This window comes from Tamandua tetradactyla, chromosome 26 (genome assembly GCF_023851605.1).
Source record: "Tamandua tetradactyla isolate mTamTet1 chromosome 26, mTamTet1.pri, whole genome shotgun sequence".
NCBI classification, from domain to species: Eukaryota; Metazoa; Chordata; class Mammalia; order Pilosa; family Myrmecophagidae; genus Tamandua; species Tamandua tetradactyla.
The window spans coordinates 3185222-3209957 of record NC_135352.1 but is presented as its reverse complement, the minus strand read 5'-3'; the positions used below and the strand labels follow the sequence as shown (position 1 = coordinate 3209957).

The window sequence follows — 24736 nt, the reverse complement described above, 5'->3', positions numbered from 1 at the left end:
CCTAGTGGCCCAACATCTGTCACCCCGAACTACAGAAATTCAGGTAGTTTTATTAGAGGAAAGATGGACAGGGTTTAGGATAATGAGCACAGGGGCCAAGATGAAGTAATTAGATGTGATCTAGTTATTGAGCATGAACAGATTGATTGCATGCTTAATCACAGAATGCATGAAAGAAAATGACAGAATAAGGTACAGGTGACTTGTAGGTTAAAGTCTAAGCTACTGTACATGTCAGGTGGACCTACTTTAGTTAGATCCAGTCTTGGTCATCAAGGTAACTTTAGATTTGGGGTGGGTTAGTTCTGGGCTGGTCCAAGACCCTTCATTAATAAACATTAGGGGCTGCCTTTAGCAATAACAAGACTCTAACATTGAAAAACTAGATAAATGGGTACAAATGAAGGTTAGCCACAGAGTTTTTACAATTTGAGACACAAGTTAAAGGCTATACAATCATTATCAGGGTTCAAGGCAGCTGAACTACAATTCAGATTTGAAGTATTTTCTCCTGTCTACTCCAATATGCCAGAAACCAAAAAGGAGTATTTATATAATGATTCAGTAATCAAAATCATCCCTTAAATCCTGATTTCTCAGTTACAATTCTTCCCTCTCATTTGATAATTACTCTCAATCTTGAGGGATATCTGGGCAATTACTTTTTAACTGCTTCAAGGCTGAAAAGGAACATTGTTATTAATGGGCAAAAGGATGAATTATTGAAGCTAGTTGTTATTCTTGGAGATTACAGTACCTGGGCATTTCAGAGCTTGTCTGGCATTTGAACAACCTTGAGATTTCAAGGTTGTTCCAAACTTAATACGTAAAATTTTATGGAGGATAGGATATCTTTCAGCATTTCCAGGAACACTGTGGTTGGGGTTGGCCATATTGTGTTAGTTTGCAATATATGACTGAAAATTGAATGAGAGTAATCTCTCATATCACCTCTGAACGTTATTTGCAATGTCTTAGCTTGTGAAATTCTATTTTTGCCCCCTTTTAGTCAACTAATCCACAATGCCAGGGCCAGGCTCATCCTTAGAACTTATGTTTCATGATGCCAGGACCAGTTACATCTGCAATGCCAGAGCCAGTTATGTACCATGATGCAAAGGCCAGTTATGTTTCATGCTGCCAGGACTAGTTATATTTCATGATCCAGGGCCAGGATTACATGCCTAGAAATTATGTTCTGCATTAGGGTGAGGCTCAGAGTTTGGCTTAGAGAGAGAACACATTTGATTACAGCAGAGATTTTCTGTAGGTGGCTCTTAAGCACTAATCCTAAGCATGTTCAGTTTCCTATTATACAAATAAATTTCATAAAAGCAGGCCTCAAAATTGAGGCCTTGGCTTATTAAACTGGGAAACCCTCTTGCTTACAAAAATATCAGGAATTCCCCATGTGGGGAAGCTTAATAGTTCTAATTTTTTCCCAGTCCCTCAAGGGACTTTGCAAACACTTTTTAATTTTCTGCCCCAAATACTCTGGAATGCATCATTGCATAACATTAACATCTACAAAACAACAAGATTTTGTTTCTCATTCCAGGTTCTATATCACATAAATCTGAATTAAGTTGTTTAACAGACTAGACAAATTAAATTAGAAACTGTATAGACAAAATAAATATTTCTCTTTTTGTTTCACACAAATATTAAAGCTTTAAAATACAGACAATATTTTCTTTGCCTTGTATATTGATTTACCTTAGTTTTAATCAGATCAATTTCATCACATTTTTAATTGGAGTTTGATCTTTTCCAGTTTTTTTCAATCATTGCTATATAGACCCATGCTGACTTTCAGAGCTGGATAATCAAATTAGAATTTCAAGTATCACACAGAAACTTGAAGTTCCAGGGAACTGCTGGGCAATATAAAGAGAAATACACCTCAGAATTTAATGATTACAGTCAAAGCTTACACTCTAAGTTCTAATTTTCATAAACATTTTTAAATGAAACTGCCTTCAGAAATAAATATTAGATAGTTGTTTTACATTAATTAACCATAACAGAGATTTTGTTCTGACTTACTTTTACATATTTACCAGTTATGCTAATTAACAGATAAAATATAATTTATATGTTTGTCCTGCCTGTCTTCTAAAATTTTTCCATGTTACAGATGGAGCTCTGACATATATCTGATCACATATACTTTATGACATATTAGAGCAAAGCAGCACAACTGATAATTTACTATATTTATGACCTGTAGCCCTTTAAGAATAGCAAAACCATCACTAACAACACCATACCATTGCTTAACATCACAAAGATTAATATCAGCATATAACATGGACAGTGAGAACACTTTCAGATTTTTAGGTATTTTATACAATCTCTAAAAAGATGAATAATATTTTACCAATACAAATTTAACCAGCAACAGGATAGAAAACCCTTTTAACCACTGTAATACCTCCCAAATTTCTCCTATGCAATAGGCTAAACTTAGCAACTTACTTTCAGAAAGTGAAAGAACAAATCATTTGTAACAGTTTTTCCCTTAGAAGTGAGAAGACTTGTCTTCTGAAATAGAGGAAAAAGCCAATATAAAACATTAACAAGGCTGTTTTTCTTATGTAAAATGTTTGTTCTCTAGACAGAATACCTGAATGATTAAGAAAAACTTGTTTTAAAAATTTTACAGCAAGCATAGACTAACAACTCATGTTATATTAACAGGGATAAAACTAAGCTTTCATTTTGTATGAATATCCAGTTTGACACCAAGTCTTTCTTTTTTATAAATATTTGATATACAAAGCTTTTGAACCTGCAAACTTCCTTCCAAAAATAGTATTCATGAAAGGAGATGGAGACAGAGATACTACAAAGTAATGTAAGAAAGAAAAAATGTATGTTTGGGTTTAGAACACAGCCAGGATTTCATGTACTTTATACTCAGAACATATAAATGATTACTTTACAATATGCCTAAAATCTCAGTCCAATTCAGCCCTATCTTAAAAGTTCAGAAAAGCCCCAAGTTTGAAATATGATCAGCTTTTTGATGTTTAAGGGATTTATTTCTAGAAAAAAGACTCAAGTTTTCAGTAATATTATTTCCAACTGTTAAATAATACCAGGAGTATGATAGTTTAAAAAATTAAGTTACGGCTTCTAAAAACCAATTCAGAGCCTATTTAACTGCTACCCTCTTATTTAGAGGTCTTAAAAGTGTCATCTCTTCCATGAGGTCTTCTTAGTTCATTTTCCATCTGTCTGCTTTTAAAATTTTTCCAACATTTTTATTCCTTCATTATCACTGTCTTACAGTATGCCCTAGTACAAGTATATTCTGACTGGAATATAAACTCTTTGAAGCTAAGAACAAGGTTTTCCCTATTTATGACAGCAGTTATTAACAGAACCATACTTATTGACTTTAACAAAGTCACTACAAATTCAAATTATTCTATTTACTGAGGTAATAAATGTCCAAGTAACACAAAGACAGATTCTTTGAAATTTTATAAGCAAGGTTATAAAAAAATCCATTATATTTCTTACTAAACTTAAACAATTTCTTAAAAGGATATATTTGAAGCATCAGCATATTCTAAATTATAATTGTATAAGTACTATTACCAGGTATATTGCTCAATTTATGGAACTTAAACCATTTAGCAGGTTATCTTAAGAGTAATTTTGAGAACGTATTTATGATACCAACTTATTTTTTCAGTGAGCTTACATAGATTTAGAAAGAACATACCCAGGAGAATAAAATCACACTTGTTCAATTCAAAATTTGTCATAAAATTCCTTTTATCAAAGGTTGAAAAAAAACTGTTTGTTTGCATAATATCTTAAATATACCAACAATTTTAAAAGTACTTTGACTACCAAGTTCTGGAAAATATACTGCAATTGTCTAATTTGTCCCAAGTCTAAATCTAGGAAGCTTTTCCTCATCTCTCAAAGATCTTTCATTTTCCTTACTGAAATTTGGTAATTAGATGTTGTTCAGTTACTCCTATCCCAAGGCTATTTATATTTTAATAATAATCTGATTACTATACTTATCACTGCAAACATGTTATTGGAAAAATAATATTAATAAACATAGCTTATTCTGTAAATCTTTACACTTATCCTTTCTAATCTCCAGATCCAGTAAAAAAAAAAATTCTGAACCACATTTTCCATATCTTTCTGTGCCTAGCCCTCCCCCATAACTGCTTTTGGTGATTGACCTCATAGCAGGGATAGATTTCACAGACAGAAAGATATCAGGCTTGTTGAACTTGGATTTGAAAGTTTTAGCTGAGGGCTGTGGAATTTTGAATGTTCCTATGCCTTTTTTTTAAACTATTAACAATTATTAGATTTATTTTACTAAAAGCTGTGACCAGGACTATTGGAAAAGACCTCTGTTTTTTTCCAGAGGCAGCTCCTCGGCAATTTCCTGCTGTCTTAAGGAAATTCTAGTGGTGGTTTCTTTCTAATGTAGAGGTTTCTTTACAGTAATTACAAACTAAGATTATGACTCTTGCCATTCAAGGAGGGTTTTTTTTTCTCTTTTTACTCTTTTGTTTCAGAAGTACAAATTTATATTTTTATATCATGGACCTAATAATTTATAAATTTATAATAATTTATAATTTATCTATAATAATAGAGTTCTTTAGGAATTTTCTTATTAATTTGCTATTGCTCTCTGGAGGTATGAGAATATACATTGAAAATGCATACAGACATAAATAGGTAGTTACTAAAAAAAACAGAAATACATTTTTTCAGAAATATTTTTTAGAGGGACAAATAAAGGATTGAATGTATTATCTCATTCCATTTCTACCTTTTTGCAGGACAATTCTAACTGTAATATCTTTAACTTTAACTATAATTGTAGCATTTTCACTTTAAATCATATTCAGACCAGATGATATGACAGAAATAAAACCACTTTATAGACACATAACCAAAACCTCTCCAACTTTCAATACAGTACAAATGTTCCCCTGTTAAAAGTATTTCTCTAATCAGTACACCAGTTAGGAATATTTGACCAATACAAATGCAGGAACATACCAATTAATAACTAGAGTGAACACACTAGCTAACAAACAGGCATTAAATGCTTAACACACTAATTAACAATTAAGCAAACATCAACTCTTAAATACCCAGTTAACACACTGGCTAGCATTTAAAAAGCCTTACTCAGCTTTATTAAATACCAATTAATTGTTGCATTACTGATTTTTTAGGAGTATAGTCAATGGACAAATTTAGGCCAAGGCTTCAAACCCTGTACAGAACACACACTAAACACATCAATTAATAATTAAACAGGCATATAACATTTATCACACTGCTTTAACAATTAACCAATACGTAGGCAATGCACTGGCTAACACTTAAATAGGCCTACTGAATTTCATTAAACACCAGTTAAACATTGGATTAGATCAGGGCTTCAAACCCTGTAAAGTATGGTACACAAAATCAGAAGGTGTAGAGGTCAGAGCAAAAGGGATCATTCTAGAAGTGTGACCCTGACCTAGGTCAATGGACTTGAACAGCCTATTTATTTCCCAATCTATTTTTACCCTGATGACCCACTTACATGGTCAGATGTTTGGAGATGGAAATGGAAGCTGTTTCTCTCTTTGAAGATTTTTAAGGTGTCAAAAGTTTCTGGAGTGCTGGCAGAATAGAAGCCTCTAGACAAAATTCAGTCCAGTGGCCACAAAATACTTGATTACCTGGCCTATCTGCTCTACTGGGGCTCCAGAGATTCAGGCATTCATTCTGGAGGTGTGCTAAATTGTTCCCAGACAAAAGTCATGGATCATTTTGGTCAACAATAACCAATTCTTGAGACACTGGGGTTTCAAAGAGAGAAAGAGTTTATTAATAGATGTATAGCAGAAGGGAAGATGGCCTAATGGCCCCAAATCTGTCTCAGGTATCTGGAATTTTTAAGGAATTCTGGTGATGTCAGTAAAAACAATAGGAAAATAAATTTGGAAAATATTATGTAATTAGCTGCTCACCTGGAGGTATTAGAAAAAGAAAAGCAACCTAACTGCAAAGCAAATAGAAGGAAAGAAACAAAGAAGATTAAAACAGAAAAAAATGAAATTAAAGATTTGAAAATAACAGAGAGACTAAACAAAACAAAAAGTTGGTTCTTTAAGAAAATCAATAAAATTGATGGAAACTTAAGTAGGCTGACAAAAAAGAGAGAGGATGAAATAAATAAAATCAGAAATTTGAACGTGAACATAACAGCTGATCTTGCAGAAATAAAAGAGGTAATGAGTGGGCGGGCCGCGGTGGCTCAGCGGGCAAAGTGCTTGCCTGCTATGCCGGAGGACCTCGGTTCGATTCCCGGCCCCAGCCCATGTAACAAAAACGGAGAAACAGAATACAATAAAAACAAGAAAATGTTTAAAAATGTTTCCCTTTCTTCCTTCCTTCCTTCCTTCTCTCTGTCTTTCCTTTAAAAAAAAAAAAAAAAAAAAAAAAGTAATGAGTGGATACTATTAAAAACTATATGCTAAAAAACTAGACATCTTGGAAGAGATGGACAGCTTCCTAGGAAAGTATGAACAAAAAAAATTGACTCAACAAGAAATAGAAGATCTTGATAAACCAATCACCAGTTAAAAGGTTGAGTCAATCACCAAAAACCTCCCAAAAGAGAAAAGTCCAGGACTAGATGGCTTCACATGTGAATTCTACCAGTCATTCCCGAAATGAATACTGCCAATCCTGCTCAAACTCTTCAAAAAATTTAAGAGGAGGAAAGCTACAAAAGTCACTCTATGAAGCCAATATCACCCTTATACCAGAGTCAGCCAAAGATATTACAAAGAAAAAAATTATGGACCAATCTCTTTAGTGAATATAGATGCAAAAATCCTCAACAGAATGCTTGCAAATTGAATCAAGCATCACATTAAAAGAATTATATACCATATGGGTTTTACCTCAGGTATGCAAGAATGGTTCCACACAAGAAAATCAATTAATGTAAGCACCATGTCAATTAATTAAAGAGGAGAAACATATGATCATCTTGATTAATGCAAAAAACACATTTTTCAAAATTCAGCATCCTTTCTTGATGGAAACCCTTCAAAGGAAATACCAATCACCTAAAAACACAGGAAAAGATGCTTATCTGCACTAATGATTAGGGAAACTCAATTCAAAACCATAATGATTTATCATGTCACACCTACTGCAATGTCCATTTTAAGATAAAAACAGAAACTACAAATGCTGGAGAGGATGTGAAGAAAATGTTACACTCATTCACTGTTGATGAGAGTAGAATAGTGCAATTTTCTGGAATGCACTTTGGCATCCCTCAAGAAATTAAATATAGAATTGCCATTTTGATCCAGCAATCCCATTATTAGGCATATATTTGAAGAAATTGAATGCAGATATACCAAGAGACATTTACAACCAATGCTTATAGTGACATTTTTCATAATTATTGAGAGATGAAAGTAGCCCAAATGATTATCAATGAATGAGTGAACAAACAAACTGTGATATGTACTTATGATGGCATATTATGCAGCTCTAATTCAGAATAGAGTCATGATGTTCATGAACTTTGAGGACATTATGTTGAGTAAAGTAAGGCAAGAAGCAAAAGGACAAATATTGTATGGTCTCTGTGTTAGTTAGATTCAGTTGTCAACTTGGACAGGTGAGCATACCTAGTCTTGTTGCTGCAGACATAAGCCAATGGTACGTGAACCTCATCTGTTGCTAATTACATCTGCAGTCAGCTAGGAGGTGTGCCTGCTGCAATGAGTGACGTTTGACTTAATTGGCTGGTACTTAAATGAGAGATCACAATGTAGCACTGCTAAGCAGCTGGGCATTCCTCATCTCAGCACTTGCAGCTCAGCCTAGGTAGGCCTTTGGAGATGCAGAAAGAAGTCACCACAGAGAAAGTTGTTGGAACCCAGGGGCCTGGAGAGAAGACCAGCAGAGATCATCCTGTGCCTTCCACATAAGAAAGAACCTCAGTGGAAAGTTAGCTGCCTTTCCTCTGAAGAACTAACACAATAAATCCCCTTTTATTAAAAGCCAATCTGTCTCTGGTGTGTTGCATTCCGGCAGTTAGCAAACTAGAACAGTCTCACTAATACGTACAACTATTATGAGCAAATTCTGATAGTTAAAGTTGAGAACATGCAGTTTATCAGGAATTAGAAAATGAATTGAGTTCAGGCACTCGATGCTGAAGGAGTATAGAACACTGAATAGGATTGATTGTAATGATCCAGAAATGGGTAAATATTGCAAGTGTAATGAACATAGCTCAAAGTGAGTATGGCTGAAAGAAGAAACCTGGGAGCATGTATGGCACCAGAAAAAAGAAAAAGGATAAAAACTGGGTCTGTATAATATAAGTGAAACCTATAGTGGACTATGACGGTGATTAAATGTACAAATGTAAAAAAGTTTTTACTTGAGGGAGAACATAGGAATGTCACCATTTTAAGATGTTAAAAATGGATTGGGATATGGAAAAATATAATTAATGCAAACTAGAGTCTATGGTTACCAGTGACATTGTAGCGTTCTTTCATTAATTGTAGCAAAGGCAATATACCAAAGTTAAATGTTAGTAATGAAGGTGATATAATGGAGGGGTATGGGATTCTTGTTTTTTTTTTCTTTTTCTTCCTTTTCATTTTCTCCTTTTCTTCTCTCTTTGTGGATGAAATGGAAATGTTCTTACATATATTGTGGTGGTGAATGCATAATTATGTAACTATACCATAGGGATAAATGTGTGATTATACCATAGAAAATAGAATGGAGCAAGTCATCTGTAGCCAGTGTAGTGGTTCCAGAAATAAATGGCTGCAGGAAGGATATGAATTCCTGTGGTGTATAACTAGGAGAATTAAATTTGGGGATATTATGTTGAAAGAAATAAGCCAGAAAAAAATGGAAAATGTATGGTATCACTAATATAAACTATCTATAATAAGCAAACTGTGAGAATTGACTTTGAGTGCACAGATTATCAGAGGATTGAGTGTGAGTAGAGATTGGGCAATGGATGATTAAAGAGTAAAGAATACTCAAGTAAGCCTCATCATAAAGGATCCTTGATTGAACACTCTTACAGAAATCATATCTATTCCTGCATTTTGACAGTTATTTCTAAATTCTGAAATGCTGTGCTTTTTGTGTATAATCTGGCAATTTTCTGAAACATTGGGCATCTGTGGGACATGTTAGACTCAGAATTAGGGTTCTACAGCTCTGAAAATCAGTATGGCTCCATTAAGCTACTGTAAAAGAAGCTGAAAAAGTGATAAGACTCCAATCAGATACATGAATGCAAAAGACTTAGGATTAAGGTGAATCTGAATATAAAGATGATATCATCTATATTTCAAACTTCAACCTCTGTGGGAGACAAAAGGAAGAGATGTTTAATTGGTCCAAAAGTTAAATTTTCTAAAGCCTACTATCTAATTTAACCTGTCTTGTTAGTTTATTTAATCAACCTAATTACTTAGAATATGGAATGAGGTCTTGTTTTTCTGTACAGGCTAATATAATACCCAGTCACATTCCAGATTAGAGTATTTGGGGCAAAAAATAAAGAAAACAGAAGCATATTTCCAAATAGAAGCATCTTGAGGGGCTGGGGAAAATGAAACTATTAAACTTCTTCACCTAGGGAACTCCTGATATTCTGTTTTCAGGAAATACCTGAAATTGTTGAACTGTAATCAATTAGCCCTGCTCTTTGAAAATGATTGTAAAATTATATTGCAAAAAGTATATATTGCAAAAAGTGAACTGCTTGTGTTTGTATGTATATACTTTGCTATACTTACACATATACATGTTACATATATATGTAAGTATATATCATAGACATTATATATATTAATAGTACACTGTCTTAGTTAACCTATCTCTATTGTAAGTCTTAAAATTGGGTAGGTTGCAATACTAGTGGTCCATAGAAGGATGGGTAAGGGATTTGGGATGTATGGGGTTTTTCCTTTTCTTTTCACTTCTTTTTCTGGAGAAATGCAAATGTTCTAAAAACTCATCATGGTGATGAATGCATAAATATGTGGTGATCTTGTGAACCACTGACTGCAAACTTTGGATGGATTGTATAGTGTGTAAGAATCTCAATAAAAATGCATAAAAATTTTAAAAACTTAACTCCTGAGAAAAGGAAAAAAGGGACTTTGTGCTGGTCTGACAATTTGCACTTTTGCTAATCTTTAAAATTCTACCAGTAATTTCTTGATATCTTCCCAGGGATTCCAGGTATTTTATCCCAATCCTTTTTAGCTAAGAAGGTATTTCTTCTGGCTTCCTAATTTTAAAACTGACAAGCCATGTCTTTATCTTTATTTCTCTTATATAATTGCTCTGGAAGACCTGTCTCTAAAGCTGAGCTGGAGTTCACGTATTTCTTTCTACCTGTAACTTTTCCTTCAACTTGCATTTTTCTCTATCTTTCTTGAGACGGTCTGCCATATCTAGACATAACATGGCAATGGCCAGCAGGCTGTAGCTGAAGGGCATGGTTCTAGTTTGCTAGCTTCTTGAATGCAATATACCAGAAACTCAGTGGCTTTTATAAAGGGGAATTTAATAAGTTGCTAGTTAACAGTTCTTAGGCTGCAGAAATGTCTTAATTAAAGCAAGTCTATAGAAGTGTTCAATATAAGGCATCCAGGGAAAGACACCTTGGTTCAAGAAGGCCAAAGAAGTTTAGGGTTTCTCTCTGAAGTTGAAAGACACATGGTGAACATGGTCAGTGTTTCTCTCTAAGCTGGAAGTGCACATGACAAACATGATATCATTTGCTGGCTTTCTTTCCAGCTCCCTGGGAGGCATTTTCCTTCTTCATCTCCAAAAGTCGCTGGCTGGTGGACTCTCTGCTTCATGGTGCTGCAACATTCTCTGCTCTTTCTGCATCTCCCAGAATCTTTTGGACTTTTCTCTTTTTGTTCTCTAACTTTTTTCAAAGTGCTTCTTCTTTTAAAGGATTCCAGTAAAACCAATCAAGACCTACATAGAATGGGTGGAGACACATCTCTAGCTAATCAAGTTTAATCCCACACTGATTGAGTCACATATCCATGGAGATAAGCTTAATTAAAGTTTCCAACATACAGTACTGAATAGGGTTTAGAAGAAATGCTGCCTTTATAAAATGGTATTCAGATTAAAACATGGCTTTTCTAAGGTACACACATCCTTTCAAATCAGCATGTGAATCTTCTATCTTTACTAAATATCATAAGCTTTAGTCTTTGTAATGCATTTTTAATTGGATAATTACCTGAAAATCCAGAGTCATATCTTCTGGCCATTCCACCACTTTACTTAATTTATATTGAGGCTGCACAGGGTTGTAATAATGTTCTAATAATTCCTTTTCAAATGATTCTTTTAAAATTTAGACCTATCATTAAGAATGAATCCAAAGGGAAATATAGCCAGCACAATTGTGAGTTATCCCTTGTTGGCAATACTCTCAGAAATCATGATGATATAACTTCAGAGTAGAACCCTTCAAAGACAACTGGATCCTGACAAAACTACAAATTACAGAAACTATGCAAAATCAAAAAGAGAATGACATATCCAGAGTAACAGATAGTGGGATGCTAACCCACAGAGTCTGCATGCATTACCCCTGGATCAATTGAATAGCCTTTTTACACAATAGGTTAATTGAAACAAAAGGACACAAATTAAACATAGCAATAATAAGAGATCACACACTCACCCAGCACAAAGAAACTCTTGATTACAAAGTCACTTTCATGTACATATACCTGGCATCCATCCATGACCGCCTCCTCTGCCCAGATCCTCCAGTCCTGGTCCTACAGGGAAACATCCCAGGAAGCTGCTTAGGAATGGAGCTGGAGGAGTCCAGGAGAGCCCTTTAGTTGACAAGACATGGATCAGGCTGTGGTGACCTGCCACAGTCACCCAATTATTATCATTTAATGGTTGGGCCCACTTTTCCAGCATAAAACAGAGAATCAAGTCTCTTTGTTTTGGTAAAAAAGATGAATTTATTACTGATACATATTTAAGGAACTGGAGAAAAAAATTCCCAAATCTGGCTCACAGTGGAAAGGGTATTTTTGGCTTTTATAACCCCAATCTGATAAAGAAATGGCCAGGATCCAGAAGAAAGAAGAAGGTAAAAAATAGAAGAGGAAAAGTTGTTTGGTCAGCCTATCCATTATCTTAGAAGTACTCCTCTCATTCAGGCTTGCTTCTCAAAGAGAAGAAGGCATTGGTTTTCCAGATTATAGGGTGATTTTTCCTTATATATCTGGTTGAAAAAAGCTTGGAGGGATGTTGGGAACAGACAGTAAGTGTTTTGTTGAGATTAGAGCAACAGCAAGCTATTACAACAAGGGCTTTTATGCTTAAAATAACTCAAGGCTGCTTGAGTGAAGTGGTCATAACAGTTGTCTAGTTTTGGAAGACTATACTAAGCATTTTCCAGCTAATGGATTATATTGAGTACTTTTTTATCTATCCAGCTATTAAAACCTGAATGAGAAACCAATTCATACACTAAAATAAAGGAAAATTGCAACCATTGGGGAGGTTGAAACTTTAGTGCTTCACGGGGGAATGCAAAGTAGTGCAGCTTCTCTGAATAGCAATATGACATTTCCTCAAAAAGTTTAATATAGAAATACCATTCAACTGAGCAATCTTACTTCTAGGAGAATACTCAAAGTTAGTGAAAATAAAGTTGCAGACTAATACTTATAAGCTAATGTTTATAATTTATAACATTTGCCATTATTCACAACAGCCTAAAGTGGGAAACAATCAAAATGTCCATTCACAAAGGAAGGGATTAATGAAATGTGGTACACCACACATGGAATATTTTTTTGACCATAAGAATAAAATGAGCTATGAGATATATTGAAACATGGGAGAACCTGGAAAACATTATGGCCATTGAAACAAGTAAGACACATAAGAACAAAAATGTTATCATAACATTTATGAAATGGACCAGATACAACAATTTCAGATATAAAAAGAATATTACAGGTCATCATTACTGGGGAGAGATGAGGGAGGATGTCAATATTTGTTCATAAAAACAGGAAACAAACTATATTGTAGATGTTATTATCTTCCTATTTCTGGTTGAGAAACCTTTGTCTGGGAGCAAATTAGCTTACAGGTTAACAGTATTATTCAAGTGGCAGTGTCTAAGGTCTGATTTAAAGTCCTCAGTTTGTCTAGAATACTTACAAGCAAAGGCCAGGGGGCAAAAAGTGAAAGCAAGGATGAAGCAAATGCCCAAGGGTATGATAATGAAAAAACAAACTAATTCACAGAAGTAAGGGACAATTAGATAGAAAATATTAAGAATTCATGGAGGTAAAAAAAGGACTTACTGGAGAGAAAATTATTATTTAAAGTACATGAACAGAAGCAGTAAATACCTGAAATTATGGGGATGTGCCAAGAGATACTGCAGAAAATAAAAACAAAGGAAAAGGTAGAAACAAAGAAGAATATAGGAAGGGAAATATAAATAGATGTATTTATTATTTACTATTATTTCATGGAAAGTTCCTTGTAAGTCATTTGAGTGAAATCAAGAAAAGTACCTTCAATAATTTCAGGGTTTACTTTTGAGATAACGAAAAATTTGGAGGTATACTTAGGTGACATTTGCACAACACTGAATATACTAAATGTCCCAATTTTGTGAACCTTAAAATGGTTACTTTATGTTATGCATCTTTTAGTTCAATAAAATATAAAAATAGAATGAAATAGAAGCAACAAATGTAAATTCTAGTTTAGAAGTAAAATAATTGAAGTGAAAAAATTCACCAAAGTGGTCAAGATAGATTTTAGCTGACAGAAGAAAAAAAATAGTGTTTTTGATAGTAGATCAGTAGAGATGAAGAAATCTGAAGAACAGGAACAAAATAGAATGAGGAGGGTAATGCAATGGTGGCTCAGTGGCAGAATTCTCACCTGCCATGCAGGAGACCTGGGTTCATTTCCTGGTGCCTGTCCATGCAAATAAATACATAAATAAATAATTTTAAAAGAGAAAATGTTGAAAACTGATAATATCTAAGAGAAAATATTAATTGTAAAATGTGAAAGGATTCTAGATGTTTACAATGAAAATTTTCCAAACTTTCTGCTTGTTTGAAAATTTATGACATTATTTATTGGATATATTTACAATGTTGTCAATTAGAAGAAGCAGTCATATTTGCATTAAAAACTAATATCATACTTAATATGCTAATACCACACTGACTATGGAAATATTGGATGATTTTCTCCTTGGTAAAATAAGATGAAGATATCAATTTTCTCATGTTATATATGCTATTATCTTGGAGGTCTTCACCAGCACAACAACACCAAAAATACTGTGTAACAAAAGAAAAGGCTAAATTTAAATTGTCATGTTTTCTCATGTTAAAAGAAATAAATCAAAAGGGAGTTAGTATAGTAAGAGGTTTAAAATGGAGTCAGGAGGTCATTCTTGGAAATGTTTTTATGACAATTTCAGCCAGACATCATAAAATGCCAAAATTTCCAAGCTTGAAGCAAAAATATTCCTCAAAATCTTAAGGTCATAGATATAAATCACAAAGTAAGGAAGCCAGAAACTATCTAACCTGAAGGACATTTGGAATACCTGATATCTACCAATAATAAATGTCTTATGTAATCTTTTTCTTTTTCTTAAAAACACTAGCCTGGAAGAACCAAGATAGAATACAATTTGGATCTCTACCTGAATCTGTGCTCCCACAATTGCAGTTCTAACCCTCCATTTAAACATTTTTGTATTCTTTACAGCTTAGTTTGTTATTATCAGTTGGCATTACATGGTTTGAGAAATGGCTTGCACTACTATACTGGCAAAAGCCACTTTAGGTCTGTCTTCACTTTAATAGTCCTGGGTACTTGGTGGGTCTGTTCAATTCTGAACCCTCTTATTTTTTGTTGAGGTACAGGTCTTCATTTGGGTATCTTCTGGTAAAGGTCATTTCAGCGTTGGTACTTGTAAATTGATCTGCTGTCAGCAAACCTTTTGTGTTTGCTGCTTTTTGGTGTAGAAGAAAAATGTCCTGGTGTTTGGGTACTTGAATGGGACTTCAAAAATTCTCACTTTCTTATTGAGTTCTTTTTCATTGAATGGATGCCTCCCTAACAAATAATTTAAACTCTGTTCTGACTATGAACAGTCAGATAATTATTTTGGGTTGCACAGGATGGGCACTAAATGTTTTTAGAGGACCTATCACCTTTTGATGAGAAACCTCACCTTCCAAAGACCATTACTCCCATGAAAAGATAAAGTAGTCACAGACAAGATACATTGCCACACGGTTGCCCACAACCCTCAAGACAATTTGTGTGTACCTAGGGATACATGGTTACAGCTCAGGCAACTAAAACACTTAAAATTTTTGAACTCAAATAAAAATTAAAGGCTCTGAAACTAAACCCAAAGAAATAGTTAAAGTGCTACTTGGAAGGTTCAAAGCTTATCACTAATTGCCTCTCTTCAATAAACAATGAGTAAATACTAAGTTAATGAATACTAACAAAGACATATAAGCATATTATTGAGCTTGAAAAATTATCTGATTGTAAAAAAAAGAATTATCTGATAGTTACTACTGACTCTGCTTACTGATTCTGACTGTTCTCACCTTGTTTTAACTCCCTTCTATCATCCTTCTCTATGTCCTAGCTCAAATCCCCTTCTATAATGATAAGATTTCCGAAATATTAATGAAGACCCAGTAGGTTTCTCAAAATAATTCAGTCATTATTCAGACTTATGAGACTGATACACAGACCTCTACTGATTAATTCACATTACTTCTGGAGAAAAGACAAAATCTGGATAGACAAACTTAATTATAAATATCCTTTAAATAACTTTTCAAAATGAAGAGCTACTTACAAACTTAAGTATTTAGACTAACTAAGGATTTTCATAACTTCATACCTGAAGGTCTAACAAAATATATTGATTGAAGGAAAATTTCACCATGTACCCAGAAACTCAGGGAACCATTATATAAATATTATAATAGGCTCAAAAAACACCTTTAAATGATTCTCAGGTCTTGCCTACATTAATTATGAATCCTCTACCATATTTAATTCTACTTACTTAACTGCCTTTCATAAAAACTAAGCACAATTCTAAATGCAAACAACTAAAATATAACATATTGAATTACTAAATCTTACTTATTAAATTGATTGCACCTATAAAAACCTGAAAAATATTAGAAATCCTCCAAAGCTAAAATTGCATAAATACAGCTAGTGCAAACCATGAGTTTCCAGTTACATCAGCCAAATAAGCCCCCAGTGAATGCTTAAGAGAATACAGTTCAGAATGCTGATACTTATAATTACTGTAAATAAACTGAACATCAAATAAAGGAGTGACCAAAACCACCTAAAAACAGCAGTAACCCCTCAATGCTATCTTTGTGCTCTAAGAAAATAAGATGACTTTCAAGTAGCTACAAGCACTGCTTCAAGGATATGACAGAGTTTATCCAATTGCCCATGAAACATCATTAGGCAAAATAATATGATAATTGGAAGCAAGTGTACACCTGCTGTAACAGACACTGGGGCCACCTTCATCTATCTTAAATCCCACCACCCTCACTAATTCTCTTCTCCAGAATACAGAAACAATTTAAATGGTGGTAGTTTCCAACAAACCAATGACTATCTTTAGTTCCCTTAATTTCCTCTGAATTAGGACCTTTACTGGAACTCCTCACTCTTGTTAGTTCTTTCTGCCACAATTCACATATTTGGTTGAGATATTCTTGGACTATTCTAAGAATATATACCTTTCTCCCAAAGGGGTAAAATTACTTTGGAACTGGTAGGACCAGATTCAACAGATCAGCATGAGGAATTAATTCCTATATATATATTCCTCACACTCAGTCAAAGAAATAAAATGTAAATGCTACCACCTTTATATACTATTCCAACCCATTTATGGTACACATCACATACTGATATGGGTTCATTCCCTCTGACCCTAAGGCCTCCTCCTAGATTTGACTGCTTAAAATTAAAACTCTACCTTTCCACCATCCCAATATCATATGTCAGTTAGGAAGATTTTTAGGCCTTAAAGCATATTATATAATTGGATTCCTAATTTTCCTTCCATGGCTCAACCTATATATGTCTTTTTTAAAGTTAAACAATGTGGATCTCTTATTTTGGAAGGAACTGGTCAATATTACTTTAAGAAAATAAAGCATAGTGTGCTGGCACACTTTCTCTGGGACACACTAATTGCAAATTACTCCTTTTTTATCACTGTCAAAGAATGGGAAATGTTTGCTTACAGAAAAGCAGAGAAACCAACATAGATCTCTAGGATGCCATAGCCAAGGGACTTTCATCCTTCCATGAGGTCCATTGCTGCAAAGGCAAAACTTTTAGAATCAATTCAAGAAATAATTAGGGGATTTCCCTTAATTATTTATGTCTCTCACTCTGTTGAAACCCTTTCTATGAGGGGATAAACTTATGAAAACCTCCTACATTCTTCTCCCAAGTTCCCCTTACTTCATTGATAGAACTTTAATCATGCCAGTTAGCTTTCTACTATTTCTGAGGAATCTGCTCATGACTGTATTGTTTTAACTGGCCAATTGTTAAACCCCCAAGAATATTCACATGAGACTCCAACTGATAATACAGAAAATTTCTGATGTACAGATGGTTTCTATCTTAAAAGTCACTCAGGAAATGCTTGTGTTATCTATGCTAATACTTCTAACATCAAAATAAGAGAAGCAATATCTTTACCTAATCCTACATCAGCCCTTCAAACTGAAATGTTTGCCCTTACAGGAATCTGTTTACTTGCAGAAGGTCAAATAGTGTGTATATATGTGTGTGTGTGTGTGTCTGTGTGTGTGTGTGTGTGTGCACACAAAGATAGTATGCCTTAGGGTTGTTCATGATTTGGGGATATAATAAACAAAAAGGCTTATTAACCTCCAATTAAAGTAAACTATAGCTATTCTGTTGTGGAATTGTGAAGAGCTATATTGTTACCAGATGCTTTGGTTATAATTAAAACTCCTGGTTATTCCTGGGCAACTATGGAAGATAACAGTGGCAACCACATAACATATACAGCAAAAAGTGCACCTATGAATTCTAATACTATTACTGTTTCTATAATGAGTTGTGAACCAAATAATTCTCTTGGTAAGGTAAAAACATTTCTCATGCACTTCAAGTAAATGCTTCTCTTCAGGAGATAAAACAAAAATTAAAAAAAAAAGAAAATGCTGGCTGATTTTGTAAGCCTGCAATTAAATAACGATTTGGTCCTAATAGTAAAATGGTACCCTTCCCTAATTGTCACCAGGAAAAACTTTCAGAATTTATTCATTAGATGTCTCACCAGAATACTGATAAAATTGTATGTTGATGAAAGCAATATATCTGAAAACCATCCCCTAAAGTTGCTATGTAAATATGTCACCATGGTTTAACTTGTCCCAAGAATAATCCAGAAATAAAAACCTTTCCATATATCTCAGGGACATTTTTCCTTACCAACTAGGGCTTTTGAAATTTGGCAATTTAACTCCAAGTTTCAAATAATTTTCATAATACATTTTATTTTGATGTTTTCAAACATTTAAAAATATAAAACTATCTTAATTAATGAGTTCTATGAAAACAGGAAGTAAGACAAGACAGTTTGCCTAAATTCTGTTTTATGGTTAATAACACAGTGCCAAGGAGCTTGCCATTCACTCCAGGAGACTTCTAGATTTTCTGAGAATTTGGTTCTATTTGATTTATGATAAGCTCAGACAAAACCTAGCTTCTAACTGTATTATAGTCTCTTCCAACGTTAGCTACCTCCATTCATTAGATGATGAAATGCATCATGTATGGGGTCACACCATCCTCACCATATACCACACAAGCAACCATACCATCTAACATTGCTATGATAGGAAAAAAAACTCACACATCCCATGCCCCTTACCACTCTTTCCCATTGACTACTAGTATTTCAATCTACTCATATTCCCCCTTATTCCCCTTATTATTTAATTCTTTTTGTCTTTTTTTTAACTCATCTGTCCATACCCTGGCTAAAGAGTTTTCACAATCACATGATCACATTGTAAAAGCTACATAGTTATATAATCATCTTCAGGAATCAAAACTACTGGAATACTGTTCAATAGTTTCAGGTACTTCCTTCTAATAACTGTAATGCACCATAAACTAAAAAGGGATATCTATATAATGCATAAAAATAATCTCCATGATAACCCCTCAACTCTGTTTGAAATCTCTCAGCCACTGAAACTTTATGTAGTCTCATTACTCTCTTCCATCTTGTGGTCAAGAAGGTTTTGTCAATTTCATGATGCCAGGTTTGGTTCATACCAGGAGTCCTGTCCCATGTTTCCAGGGAAAATTTCAGCCCTGGAGTCATGTCCTGTGTAGAAGGGAGGGCACTGTGTTCACCTGCCTAGTAGGCTTAGAGAGAGAGGTCACATCTGAGCAACAAAAGGGGTTCTCTTGGGCTGACTCTTAGGCATAATCATAAGTAAGTTTGGCTTCTCCTTTGCAGGATGAAGTTTAATAGGGTAAGCCCCACAATGAGCTCTGACTATTAAATTGGTTTTCCCCATTGCTTGTGAGAAAATCAGGAATTTCCCAGATGGCAAAGTTTAATATTTCCTTCTTTCTCCCAAATCCCCCAAGGGGACTGTGCAACTTTTTTAATTCTCTTCCCAAATTACTCTGGGATATATTGGAGCATCACACCAACCTGTTAATAACAACAAATATCACACTTTATTCAAGATTCCATGTAATTATGGTGTTCATAAAAACTGATGTTGCAAGTTATATTAGATAATGTCTACCCAAAATATAAATTTTACACCAAATAAATATCTCTTTCTTTGGCCTCATACAGAAGTTGGACTTTTAATATATGGACCATATCATCCTTTGCCTTGTATTTTGCTTTATGTTAGTCCTATCCAAATCAGCTTCATTCATGTCTCTAGTTGAAGTCTTATTATTTCTTCAAAGTGTTAAACAGTGGCTATATGGGATAAAGCTGATTTCCATAACAGGTGTCATATACATACCTGAAGCTTCAGGAATGACCAGGTTATATACAAACAGCTTGGTATCTCAGAATTTAGAAATAATCATTACAACTCCAGAATAAATGTTAGTACTGTAAGAATTTACAATCTAAAAAGCTTTACAATATGCCCCAAGCTGATAATCCATGCTCTCAAATTCAATTCTCTGAAATTGTAAATTATAGTTAGTCTATATGAGTGAGGCATGATAGTATTTGTCTTTTTGTTTCTGACATTTCATTCAACATAGTGTCCTCAAGTTTCATTTGCCTAGTTGCATGCCTCACAATTTCATTCCTTCTTGCAGCTGCTCAGTAGTCCATTGTATGTACACACAACAGTTCCTCAGTCATTGTACCATTAGGCCACCTCCACCCATGGTGAATCATGAACAATGCCACCATGAACACCAATGTGAAGATATCCATTCATGTCCCCTCTCAGTTTCTCCATGTATATACCTAGCAATGGTGTTGCAGGATCATATGGCAACCCCGACCATGGCCTCCTGTGGAACCATGAGGGGCTGCACATGTTTTCCTACCAACAGTGAATAAGCACATCTCATTCTCCACATTTTCTCTAGCACTTATTTCTCTCTGCCCATTTTAAATAGATTTATTCACACATATAATCCAACCTAAGTAAAAATCAGTGATTCTTCATATAATCACATAGCTATGACTTCATCACCAAAATTTATATGAAGATATTTCCTTTTCTTCTGCAAATAATGCCATACTTCTTCTCCCCCATACCCTGTTTGTTGACTTTAAGTTTAGGCATAATGCTTTTGTTGCTTTCAGTGGAAACATATTACAATGTTACTATTGACTATAGACCCTAATTTGCATTGAAGGCATTTTTTCCGCTATACCATCACATTTTCCACAGCTTGCAATGTTGACATTCATGACTCTTGCATGAAAAAAAGTTCTTATATTTATACATTTAATCACCATCATTGTCCACTCTAGGCATTCCTAAGTTGTACTGTCTCTGTCTTTATCCATCTTTTCTTCTGGTGTTATATGTGCCCCCAACCATGCTCACATAAAACTTATTTCTGTGTACTTTTATTTTCATGCTACCATCAGATAATATTGTGCTGTTCATTTCTAAATTTGTACAACCAATCCTGCTGTACATTCTGTCCTCCTTTGTACTAAATGCCTAATCTCTACCCTCTTTCTATCTCCTGATAAACTATGTCCTTAACTTTAACTCTCAGAGTTCACTCATTAATGTTAGTTCATATTAGTGAGACCATACAGTATTTGTCTTTTTATTTCTGGCTAATTTCAATCAACATAATTTCATCAAGATTCATCCATGTCACTACATAGTTCATGAATGTATTCTGTCTACAGCTGCATAATATTCCATTGTATGCATGTACCACAGCTTGTTGGCCATTTGTCTGTTGATAAACATTTGGGATGTTCTCAACTCTTGGAAAATGTAAATAATTCTACTATAAACATTGGTGTGCAAATGTTGATTTGCATCCTTAAGTTCCTCTGAATATATACCATATAAAGGGATTACTGGATCATATGGCAATTCTATACTTAGCTTCCTTAGGAGCTGCCAAAATGCGTTCCAGAGTGTCTGCACCATTTTACATTCTCACCAACAGTGGATAAGTGTGTCTCTCTCCAAAAACTCTCCAGCACTTTTTTTGTCCTGTTTTTTTTTTTGCTAATGGTCATTCTCATGGATATGAGATGATATGTGATTGTAGTTTTGATTAGCATTTCCTTAATAGACAGTGAAGTTGAACATCTTTTTGTGTGTCTTTTAGCAATTTGTATTTCTTCTTCTGAAAAGTGTCTGTTCATGTCTTTTGCCCATTTATTTTGGCATGGGTAGGCTCTGGGAATTGAGCCTGGGCCTCTGGCATGGGAGGTGAGAATTCTGCCACTGAGCCACCATGCCTTGTCTTTGTTTGCCCATTTTTAAATTAGGTTATTTGTCATTTTGGTGTTGAGTTGCAGAATCTTGCTATATATTCTGGATGTTAAACTTTTATCTGATACGTAGTTTACAAATATTGTCTCCCATTGTGTAGGCTACCTTTATACATTCCTGACAAAGTACTTGGGTGTACAAAGGTGTTTTATCCTGAGGAGATGTCATTTATCTATTTCATTTTTCAATATCCATGCTTTATGTGTAAGGTCTAGGAAACCATCTTCTAATCCAAGATTTAAAAGATATTTCCCTAAACATTCTTCTAAAACTTTTATAGTTTTAGCTCTAATGTTAGGTCTTGGAGATTTTTTCAACTATTTCAAAGAACAGTTCCACTGATTAATTACAAAATTTAATTGTAAAGAAGGTTCAGGCAGTGGTTATTGGTCAAACCATTGACACAAATAGCTATGAAATGTGTGGATGCTGATATCTAAATAAAGGTGATGAATACCAATCAGATTCCTGAAATATTGTTCAGGATAAAATAATAAATGTGATTGGGACATAGTTCAATACATGAAGCTAAGAGCATGACAGTGTAATCATCAGTAATTAAACCAAAGGCATACCTTTCCAAATCACTTTTAGTTAAACAATGAAGTGTAACTTTAAGAAAAATCTAAATATATGCAAAGATTAAAGCAATCTAACTTTTTCTACCTGAGAAAAAATTAAATTTCTTTTCTCCTATCTAAACATAATTCTTTGTTTAGAAACATTGAGATAAATCTTATTTCACTTAATATACTTTGTCAAACTTCTCCAAAAATTTTTAAGCCATACTCAAAAGAGAATCATGTTACACCTATGTATTTTCATATTTCTCTTCCAAGACTAATGACAAATTTATGAGGTTATAGACCTCAATGGGAACATGATACAACTAATAATATGAAGATAAAGGGCCATTTATTTATGTAAAGTGCTTCTGAAATCACTAAGAATTTAGAAATTAATCTCACTTTAAGAAAACTCATTCTTTTCCTCATTTTGGAGCAGAGACTGTGCAACAAAAATACTGCATATGAAAGCTCCAAAACCAAACATGAGCCTAAATTGGGAATGACTGTAACTTGAATTAAAAATTAAACCCATGTAAACCTTTCCTGTGACTGCAACTTTTGCTTCCAGGCCTGCAAGGTTTTCCTGAGGTAACAACCCCTTAGTTCTGCCTGCCTCTATCTCCAGTGCCCCCAACCTCTACCCCCCAAAAACTTCCTTCTCAATGATTGCCTTTGCCAATGCTTCCAAATCCTGAAAGCAAGGATATTCTAAAGTAAATTAGGGTAAAGATAATATTGTGTATATGTATGAAAACCAATCTAAGAAGTTGACCTGAGAAAGAACATACAAGAAGGCAGCAGTACAATCTATCCTCAAGAGAAAAAGAGAAACTGAAAAAGTAGGGGGTTCTGGCCCTTCATCCACATATCTCTTGATTATAAAAGCATGGGACCAAGATCTCAAACTCTGAAAAGGTAGCAACTTTGAAGGAGGAGCTAGGGAAATGAATAAATGATAAATAACTACAGCAGTAGTTTTAGCTGTCAATGAGTATCTTTGTTCAGGCATTGGCAATGTCAATATGATCTTTGTTGGTGTCAGCCTTTTCTGTGACCCAATATAAACCAATTGGGTTGATTTTGTGCCTCAATCTCATTGCCTATGTCCAAGGTCATGTGTTTTAGATTTCCCAGGATACTGCCCACATGAGTCGGGTTCTCCTTCATTCAATCTTCCCTGGTATCATTAGTTATACATTTAATGTATCCACTCAAGGCTGCTCCTTTTACTGCTTGCTGAGGCTAGCTATTTGTTACCTGGCCTGGCTGCTTAGATATTACATTGTTAGATAAGTGGTCTCCACCATCACCCCATGTTGCCTTATAGGCCTTACCAGACTTGTCCTATTACATGAACAGACACAAAGTCCACAGCATTTGTTGACTTTTGTTAAAGTCTTTTCTACTTCTCTCATGTCTTTATTTATTTGGTCCATACCTTCTTCAATGCAGTTTAGTTTTTCCCTTGTTCATCCAGCATAGCGATAGTTTTGATTCCTGTGTCCTGAGACTCAATGGTTAAACTCAGAATTCTCTTTGTACTTTCCAGAGACTCATTGGTACCTGGTGAGTCCTCAGCTGAATTTCTTCTGACAACAGATCATCCATGATGAATCAGAACTCTTGATAAGCAGATAAACCAGAATGTGAATATTCAAGCAGCACTGACCACTCCTCTCCTGGACACCAGAGATCTGACATCCCCAGACCAAACCCAGAACTGTGCCCCTTTTTTGGTCTTAGATATATTCTGAGTTAATTTTTGTCTGGGTCATGAGAGATAGATCCTTTTTCATTATTTGACATATGGATATCCTAATCTCCAAACACCATTTAATGAAGAGGCTGCTCTGTCCCAGTTCTGTTGGCTTGACTGCCTTCTCAAAGATCAGTTGTCCATACAGCAGAGGGTCTATTCCTGAACACACAAATCTATTCCATTTGTCAGAAAATCTATTTTTATACAAGTACCATGATCTTTTG

General features: G+C 34.5%; 1 pseudogene; it reads right to left on the bottom strand.

The window, feature by feature from the left end:
* Positions 1-23730: 23730 nt before the first annotated feature.
* On the bottom strand, positions 23731-24361 carry LOC143669546 (synaptosomal-associated protein 23-like; annotated as a pseudogene).
* Positions 24362-24736: the final 375 nt, after the last annotated feature.